We start from the raw sequence: 10,452 nt of genomic DNA, 5'->3' as shown, positions 1-10,452 counted from the left end.
CTGTAACCTTTAACTGGTTTCATAGATGTGCTAAACAGCTGTGGCCATGCTTTGAGCCAGGGAGAAGGGAGGGACTTCCACCCAAGATGTAACTGGGGGGCAGGTCCCCCAAGTTACAGCACCTGCATGAGAGCTTGGAGATGATTGGCTCCATCACATGGGGACATGCCTGCCCAGACTCACTATGGCAGCCCAGTAAAGCTGGAAGGATACGGGAATGCTGGCAAGTGTACCCAACTGTAGAAGTGTACTCCTGTAGAAGGAGTCGGAAATGGGGCTGCAGAAGAAGATTGGTGTGGGGATTTAAACCAAGACTCGGCAGCCATTAAAGAGAGGACCCTGTGGCTGTGGCAGTGCAGAGGGTACATGTGGCTGTGGCAATAGGAAGGGGAGAGCCACGTGCTTCTGGCAGAGTAGGGACCCCTGCAGCCATGTAAGGGGGAGATCCATGCAGTTCCACCAGAGTGCAGACCCCTGCGGCCCTGTGAGGGAGAATCACTATGTGACTTTAGCAGAGAACCGCCACTCACTTGGCTCTGGCAGAGTGGTGACTCCCCCTTCCCCACATATTTGCTGAGAAGAACCATGTGGTTTTGGCCAGAGTGGGGACCCCTGCAGCTTTGTAGAAGAGGACCATGAGGTTTTGGGGTGCTCCCTTTGGCCACGTGTACTGAGAGCAGGAGAGACTTTGCCTGGAAAATGGGTACAAAGAACTCTTGCCAGTAGGCCATGAGAAGGTACCACATAGCTTTGGATTAATTGGAGATTCTGCCTGGAAGGTGACACAGCTGATGGTGTCAGGAGCCTGAATCACGAACGTTTGCTTCTTTTCCTGAGTACGGTACCCCAAATTAGAGCAGGGGGAGAAGGAAGCAATGTGGGCATCTGTGGGTATCCAAAAGGACTTTGATATTTTAATGAAGACATTAGGTCACTACTTTAAGTCTGTATAGCTTTAAATAAACATTTCTTCTCCTTTCCACAAATCTCTGGCGTTGAGAGATGTCTTTCCTCTGGCGGCAGACATAATGAATTGCGGGGGGTCCTTTTGGTAATAGAGGGTAATAGTAACCCCCCCCTTGGCCCTGTGTGTGGGTGTATTCTGTAACAATCTGGTGAAGTGTCCTTACTCATTCACCACCCATGACCAACTCAGAGCCTCTGGGCATGTATGAGATCCAACTTCTGTACCTTTCAAGAAGTAGGTACTTAGAGTATGGGTGTTCCTCACCCTCTTTCTTCCTGGTGAACTCCACCAGCCAGCCTACCTCAGTTTTAGAGGACAGAAAAAAGTCAGCATGCCCTCTAGTTAGAAAGTGGAATTTTAGTCTCTTTTGCCTACAGGTACCCCCAGTCATTAGGAAGTATTCTCTCTGGGCCTCCCTCTCCTGACTTTGGAGCTGGGAACACACTTTTTCATCATGGGGAAAAAAAAGGAAAGGAAAGGGCTTCTCTATAGAAATGCTGCATTTCCCCAAAAAGTTACTTTCTCTCTACACAGTGCTGGTAATAATGGTGGTGGTGGCAGTGGCAATGGAGTTGGTGGCACTGGTGATAGTAGTGGAGATGATGATAGTAGGGGTGATGATATTGGGGGTGATGGTGTGGTGGTAGTTAAGGTGTTGGAATTAGTGGTGATGATGGTAGTGGTCGTAGTAGTGGTGATAGTGATGATAGAGGTGATAGTGATGTTGAAGGTGATGGTGATGTTGGAGATGGCGGTATTGGTGATTGTGGTCACTGAGGTGATGATGGTGATTGTAATTATGGTGTTGGAGGTAGTGATGGTGATGACAATAGTGGTAGTAGAGGTGATGGTAGTGATAGAAGTGGTAGTTGTGGTTGGTGGTGGATGTGATGATTGTGATGGAGGTGATACTGATACTGATGGTAATAATGGTAATAGAGGAAGTGTGGGGGAGGTGATGGTAGAAGTGATGGTAATGGTAGAGATGGTGATTTTCCTGAACAATTACCCCAAAGACAGCTCTGAGGGGAGGTGGTGGGTCCTTTTGATTTTCAGTGGGCAGATCTCTAAACATGTAAAATGGGCATTAATGTCCTTTTCATCAGCTTTGGCCCTTAGCAGCAATTTCAGGAAAAATTCTACTAATCATTAACACCATCTATTACATTAAGCATAGTGCTATCAATAAAAATTGTTTTAAAAGTAGTACTGAAAATAAGGTAGTTTCTTGTGTTTCCTGAGCCAGTAAAAGCTAAAAGTACAATGACTAAGATGTAAGGGTCTATAAAAATGCTTTAAGTTAAAAGGGGTTCTTTGTATTTGAAAACTTTGAAACCAGGTCCCTGACTGTGCTGCTCACAGCCTCTTCTTGTGGTTGGTAAGAGATCTATTGAGCTGGGGTAGAGGCTGTGATCCCGGAGAGAACACAGACAAATTTTCATAAAGAGGCTGAACCAGGACATCTGGCCTTCTTAATACCAGTCTGGTCAACAGAGGAAAGCAAGCTGAAGGTGATTTAACTACAAGGAATTCAACTTATTTTTTTTAGCTAGTGTCATCTTATGATAGATTACTTTCTATACAATTGGGTTTTCCTATAGTCTAGGGTTTTTACCCTCAGCACTTTTGACATTTGGGGCCAGATAATTCTCTGTGGTGGGGACTATCATGTGTATTGTATGATGGTTAGCAGCTTTCCTTGCTAGATACCAGTACCACCCTCATTGTGACAAACTCAGATATCTCTAGACATCACCAAAGTCCGCTGGGGAGGCGAGAGCCATCCCCAGTTGTGTACCATTGCTTGAACAAGGCCTAGGTTGATCACTCTTCTGGGAGGGTAGGGATACTGATGCAGCAGGCCCAGTGTTTTTGAGCCATGCATTCAAATTTCATATCAAATTTAACTTACTTTATATTTCTATTCCCCATTCCTATAACTCATTTCTATATACTTCCCTTTGAACCTTCCTTCTTTTTGATGATGCCTGTGGGGAAACTCCTTCTTTTAAAGCTTAAATTTAGGCAATTCAGGATCCTATATTCTCTTTTGTATAGCCTGTGTTGATAAAAGATTTAAGTATTTAAATACCATCCTGGGATTGATTAAGGAAGGGTAGGAACCAGTTTCTGTTCTATGCCGTATTTTCTGAAATTCTTCTGAAATGTATAATCCTTCTGGATAGTTCATTCATGAGTCACCAGTGACTTCCATTAGTTCCATGAACCAATGGTCATGCCTGTTATCCTATTTTACTTCACTTGAATTCTCCCTCTACCTTTAACAGCTTTGTTCTCCTGGCTTCTGTGACCCTCACAGACTCTGGGTTTTCCTCCAACCTCAATACTGCTCCTTTTCTGCCTTTGTGGCTAAATCATCTGCTTCTCTCATCTCCAAATGTCAGAGTACCCTGGGGCTCAGTCAAGAGGGCCCCTTTTCTCATCTATATAAATGTTCTCTTCAGATCCATAGCTTTAAGAACCATACTTTCCCATGACACCCCATACCTTTATAGTCAAATTACCATTTGATATTTCCACTTGGATATCTTATCGATGCCTCAAATTTAGCATGAGTAAGACAACTCTGTTGTCCAAACCTGCTCCCATTCCTCAATCTTCTCCATCTTAGAGAACAGTGTACCATCAGCTGAGCTCCTCAAGCCAAAGATCAAACAGTTGTCCTCAGTTAGTCCCAACACACATTCTATCTAGCAACACCATCGAGACAAGATATTTTTTACCTTATTTTTAAAACAGAACATAAATGGAAAACGCTGAATTTCCATTGCCACCACCTTGGGCCAGTTTGCCATTGTCTCTTGCTGGCATTCTCACAATTATCACCTAACTCCTTACTCCCTCTCTTTCTCTCCCTACCCCCATTAGTCACCACCACACAATTGCTCTTGACTTTGTTCATTTGTTTATTACTTATCACTTGTCTCTTTGCACTGGAATAAAAGCTCTGTAAGGGCAGGAACCTGTCTGTGTAGTTTACACTGTATCTTTAGCTCCTACAACACCTGGTACAGAGCAGACAAAGGCATCCAGTCAATACATCTTGAATAAATGAGTCCAAGAGGCCTCTTCCCTTGTGGAGGTAAAGAACCCATCCTCTGATCACACAGGCCTGGGTTCTGCCCCCTCCTTGTTTGACCATGCAGGAAATTATCTAACTTCTCTGTGCTTCAGTCTCTAACACAGAGTAAGAATTATGGATCCCATCTCATCATCCCAGGGGAAGTGTAGACTGATGAGAATGATCAGACTTGTCAAAGGGTTTGGCACTAGGGAAGCACTCATTATTATTTTAATGTAAAGTGCAGTTGACTCCTTCCTCTTTACTTCCTTTCCCTGAGCTCCAAAACTAGTAGAGAAAAATTCCACTTTAACTTTAGAAGGCAGGAATCACATTTCATTGCATCCTTAACATGCTTTCACATGGTGCCCACTGGCTCCAGCCAAGAGTATTTCCTTATCTTGTGTCTGGTGGTGGAACACAGGCCTATCCAGGTCAGGAGGGAAGGGCCAGAAGGTCTAGAGCCCACTGTATATTTTCCACAGCAACTCCTGCTGCAAGGCCACTAGACCTCTCTGTGAAGGTTCATTTCAGATTCAGATCCTGTGGAAGGCCTTCTGGACCCCAGCTTTCTTATTTTCATTAAGCTATTTGGTCTGTCTCAGTTAGAGTCTTTTGCAACTACTGTACTCAATTTACCACCTAATTATTCTTATCTTATTTGTTTAATGAAGCTTACATAATGATTCTAGTAATTTTTATAAAATGTTAGGTGATTTTACTTTTCACTTTATAATTTGTGATTTTTATATCAATGTTTTATAACACTGGGTTCTTAATCAAAAAATCATAAGGAATTTAATTGATTTAAAACTAACTATGCCCTGAAGTGTGAACATGCCAAATTGATTCAAACTGATCCAATGAGTTTAAATAAAGCTTGAAGAGCAAGGTTGGTGTAAGAGGGTGCAGCCACAGGGCCCCCAAAAGAAGGTTTTGTAATGGGATCCAGAACTCAGGGTGTCCAGGAAATACTAAAAATATGGGATGTCCTCACCCCCACAATTCTAAACTAGGGGATGGGACACATGAAGCAGGACCATTGAGTTGTTTTGCATAGCAATAGTTTTGCAGATAACCTCTAAAATGGTTATTTAACATATCTACAGCCTTTAACTGGTTTCATAGATGTGTTAAATAACTGTGGCCTTGCTTTGAGCCAGGGAGAAGGGACTGACTTCCACCCAGGATGTAACTGGGAGGCAACTCCCCCTGGTTATGGTGCTTGTGTGAGAGCTTGGAGATGATTGGCTCCACACCACAGGGCCATGCCTGCCCAGACTTACTATGGCAGCCCAGAAGAGCTGGAAAAATATGGGAATGCTGGCAAGTGTAGCCAGTTGTGGGAGGAGTTGGAAATGGGGCTGCAGAGGAAGATTGGCACTAGGATTTAAACCCAGGCGCGGTAGCACTTGTCATTCCATGACAAGAATAGCCATTCAGCTTTAGCAGAGAAGAACCATGCTGTTTTAGCAGAGGAGAACCACATGGCCTTGGGTCTCCCTTTACCATGCAGCTTAGGAAGCCAGAAAGCAAGATGTAGCAGTGATGCAGAGCTCTCTCTTAGCAGTTCGAAAGAATGCAGGAGACACACTGCAGGAAGGAAAGAGGTGAAAGGACTCTTCCTGGTGAGCCATGAGAAGGAGCCATGTGATTTTGGGATAAGAACTGGAGATCCCAGTGACACAGCTAATGGTGCCAGGAACCAAGGGAGGCCTACCAGCTGGTTACTGGGAAGAGCCAGGGCTACCTGAACCATGGACTTCTATTTCTTTTCCTGAGATATGGTACCCCAGACTAGGCAAAGGTGAAAAGGAAGAACTGTGTGTGTTTGTGGGTATTTTAAGGGGCTTTGGGATTTTAATGAAGACATTAAGTCATTACTCTTAAGTCTGTATAACTTTTGAATAAATAATTCCTATCTTTTTCACCAATCTCTAACATGGAGAGTTATAATTCTCTGGTGAGGGTCAAGGCATACCTAGTACAGGGGACTCCAGGAGAAGGGGAGGTCCATTCAGTAACATTGTGGGACCCCCTTCCCTGGTGGCCAATCAGGGAAAATCTTAGGAGACCACATGCACAGTAGCTTTAAAGTAATACAACTACTTGCACATGCACAGTAAAAACCCTCCAAAACTAGCCAGGAAGGATCCACCCTATAAGAATAGAATCCCTCTAGCCCATGAGGTCAATCTCGGCTTGCTATCATGTTCTCTGCTATAAACTCTGAGCATTTGGTTCAATTCTTTATCCCGATCACCAAGAACCTGGTTACCTGTGCCCACCTGTGACAATGGTACCTGGTGGAAATTTTCCTAAAGTGTTTGCCTGGGGTTACTCAGTTATGCTGCCATCTTGGCACAGTCAATTATTGGACAAATACATTTTTTGCATTTCTCACAGACTGCAAAGATGGGAGAGTTTCTTTTAAAAGTCTAGGAAAAGTTAGCTAAGTGTAAAATGTTCTATTTATAATTTTTCCATCTGGAAAGCTGCAGAGAACACACATTTGGAGGGCAGACTGATTTGCAATGTACAAGGTAGGGCAAAAGTGGATTTATAGTTGTAAGTATGCAAAGCACAGAGTTTTTCTTGTATTATTATTTTTTCTTGTATTATTATTTTCAATTATTGTATGACAGTATTCTCCATATGAACAACTGTAAACCTACTTTTGCCCCACTCTGTATATATGTTTTTTTTTTTTAAAGAGAGAGAGAGAAACAACAATGTATGGTTGCCTCTTAAGTGCCTCTCTACTGGGGACTAGACCCAGCAACCCAGGCATGTGCTCTGACTGGGAATCAACCAGTGACCCTTTAGTCTGCAGGCCTGTACTCAATCCACTGAGCCACAGCAGCCAGGGCTACATATATGTTTTGATTCGGAGCCTGGAAGTCAACATCACTGTTTTAATATGAAAATGTTTTGAAATTAAGTACTGATAGTACTGGCAAATACATTGGCAAAATACAGTAATTTGGGATGAGTTTATTTTTAAAAATTTTTTCTGAAGTAACGATCATACAAGCACTTTTCCATAAGAACTTCCTGTGAGCAAATGAACTCACAGGACAAAGCCTCAGTTTTCTAGAACAGCAGAAGTTCCATTATGCATTATTGGTAAATGACAGGTCAATTTAGTTCTAATTGACTCTGAATGGCGCCCATTTGCCCCAGAGGCTATATTCCTCTACCTGCCTCCCAGCTGATGTGAAATCATTTCCTGGCTTTGAAAAATATCAGAAATAATACCCCAGTGGATCTCTCTAAACCAAATGAAATGATTGCTGGGGGCAGGGAGATAAACCTGACCCCAGAAAGGATGCAATTCCCAGGATGCAGGGTTCCCTGAAGAATGTGAGTGTGGATAGTCACAGGTGGTTTTCCTGAACTTGATCTTTCCAAAAGCATTTTCCTTTGTAAGAAGTTTCAATGGTTTCTAAGTTGCTTTTATACCTGTAGTTCCCATTTCTTACAAGTCAGTTGTTTTTCTCTATTCTCTTTTCAACAGTCTTTGACTAATTGTTTCTTGGACTGGACTGCCTGAAGTCTCACACAACTCAGGCTCACTGCCACTAATGTCCCCAGCAGTGATAATGCACCTCCCTGTCTTGGTATTGTGTTCCAGACCTTACTCCTGCTACATGCTCCTTGGGGGCAGCATCCCTGTCAGGCTTTAGTCCCCCCTGTTTGCTCAGGGCTAAGCACTCAGTCAGCAAATACTTCTTAGTTTTTTCTGTGGAGGTACACAAAGTGATGGAGGTACATCAAATCTTACATGATGTCTTGAAAGATTTTTATCCACCTTACATCACTACCCAAACAAGATAAACAACCCAATTAAAAAATGAAAACAGGACCTGAACAGACACTTCCTCAAAGAGGACATACAGATGGCCAATAGACATATGAAAAGTTCCCCAGTGTCACTAATCATCAGAGAAATGCAGATTAAAACTGCAATGATGTATCATTTCACATCTGTCAGAATGGCCACCATCAATAAATCAACAAACAAACAACAAAACATTTAAAATCTTAACATCACTAATCACCAGGGAAATGCAAATTAAAACCACAATGAGATATCGCTATTACCAATAAATCAAGAAGTAAGAGCTGGCAAGAATGTGGAGAAAAGGGAACCCTTGTGCAAAACTGTTGAGGGAAATACAAATTGGTGCTGCCACTGTGGAAAGCAATATGGAGTTACCTCAGAAACTTAAAAATGAAACTGCCTTATGACTCAGTGATTTCACTTCTGGAATATATCCAAAAAAACATGAACCACTAATTCAAAAAAATATATGCACCTCCATGTTCCCTGCAGAGTTACTTACAACAGTCAAGACTTGGTAGCATCCCAAGTGCCCATCAGTTTTGAGTGAATAAAGAAGTGTAGTACCTTTACTCAGTGGAATACTATTTATTCGTAAGAAAGGAAATCTTACCTTTTGCAACAGAATGGATGGACCTGGAGGGTATTATGATTAAATAAGCCTGTTAGAGAAAGACAAATACCATGATTTCACTTACATGTGGAATCTAATGAACAAATAAAGTAACAAACAAAATAGAAACAGCCTCATAGAACAGACTCTCAGCAGTCAGAGAGGAGAGGGGATGGGGGAAGGAGATAAAGGTGAAGGGATTAAACAAAAAAACCCACAAAAACTCATAGACACAGACAACAGTATGGTGATACCAAAGAAAAAAGGGGTTGGGGAAGGTAGAAGAGAGCACAGGGGGATAAATAGTGACAGAAGTTGGTGAACATATAATACAATATATAGATGCTATATTGTAGAATTGTAGACTTGAAACCTATATAATTTTATTAACCAATGTCAACCCAATAAATTCAATAAAAATAATAAAAAAAGAAAGAAGAAGCAATTGAGAAATAAAGCAATACTCTAGGATGAAAAATAAAAGATAGTGAACATTTCTAGCCACCTCAGAAGGCTTTCTCTTACCCTCTCTCAGTTATATCCCCAACCCTACCCATTTGAGAAGTAACCACTATTCTGACATTTATCACTGAATATTGATTTTGCCTGTTTTTAACCTTCATGTTTGGAAGTGTTCAATGTTGCCATAAAAATGCATCTCTTGATCTTTGACTGCAGGGACTGACCTACAACTAAGTATGCTGAGCTCTGAAACCTGTCATCATGTCTGCGGGAGGCTGCTTTTTACAGATTGCTCTCACTGTTGACTTCACATGATAGTCTCATTCCTGGGAGATGGGGAATTACTCTGACAGGCAATTTTGGCTCAAGAACTTCTCAATGGCCTGGTCAAGCTCCCTTAGAAATGCACCGTCGTCTAGGACATTTCCATACCCCTTTGATCCATTCCTCCCTCCCTCCCTCCCTCCCTCCCTCCCTCCCTCCCTCCCTCCCTCCCTCCCTCCCTCCCTTCCCTTCCATCCTTCCTTCCTTCCTTCCTTCCTTCCTTCCTTCCTTCCTTCCTTCCTTCCTTCCTTCCTTCCTTCCTTCCTTTTTACTTTCCATGGGGCAGACCTGCATTACAGTCTGATCTCAGCCTCTCCTGACTACCTCCCTATTTTCTTTTTTTTAAAGTATATTTTATTGATTATGTTATTGCTGTTGTCCAATTTTTTTTACCCCCTTTATTCTCCTCTGCCCTGGACTTCCCTCCTACCAGCATTGCCCCCCCTCCCACCTTAATTCATGTTCATGGGTCGTACATATAAGTTCTTTGGCTTCTCCATTTCCTACATTATCCTTAACCTCCCCCTGTCTATTGTGTACTTACCATTTATGCTTCTTATTCCTGTATTATTTCCCCCATTGTCCTCCTTCCCCTTCCCACTGATAACCCTGCATGTTATCTCTATGTTATTCTGTTCCTGTTCTAGTTGTTTGCTTTGTTTGGTTTTGGTTTTGTTTAGGTTCAGTTGAGAGTTGCAGTTTGTTGGTATTTTACTATTCATAGTTTTGATCTTCTTTTTCTTAGGTAAGTCCCTCTAACATTTCATATAATAAGAGCTTGGTGATGATGATCTCCTTTAACTTGACCTTATCTGGGCAGCCCTCTATCTGCCAATAACTTCCTAAATTGGAGAAGTTACACTTATATAGGAGGGTGCAAACAAGCAGCCTCAAACCAACTTGGAAACAGCAGCTGTCATAGATTGGGTTTTCCCTGTGCCTTATATGTTCAGATAGCCCTGGTTATGGAAAGTTTCCGTAAGCCACTTGCTTTTACAAAAGACCTACATAAGTACCTACATTTCATAAGAAATCTGAAGAGGATTTTCACTTTTAGAAGGAAAGGCAAAAATTGAAATAACTTTCAGTGTTTGTTTTACTGCAGCCATTATAGAGGCAGCATGCACTCTGGGCAGACAGGGGCTCTGCCAAGCTCCTTT

At 42.3% G+C, this 10,452-nt stretch overlaps 1 pseudogene; it reads left to right on the top strand.

The window, feature by feature from the left end:
• Positions 1 to 1,421: 1,421 nt before the first annotated feature.
• Positions 1,422 to 10,452, top strand: part of LOC123814352 — an 86,218-nt pseudogene continuing 77,187 nt past the window's right edge.

This window comes from Phyllostomus hastatus, unplaced genomic scaffold, assembly GCF_019186645.2.
Source record: "Phyllostomus hastatus isolate PE091 unplaced genomic scaffold, TTU_PhHast_1.1 phas_contig_16, whole genome shotgun sequence".
In the NCBI taxonomy this organism is placed as follows: domain Eukaryota; kingdom Metazoa; phylum Chordata; class Mammalia; order Chiroptera; family Phyllostomidae; genus Phyllostomus; species Phyllostomus hastatus.
This window is presented reverse-complemented; position numbering and strand designations above follow the sequence as displayed.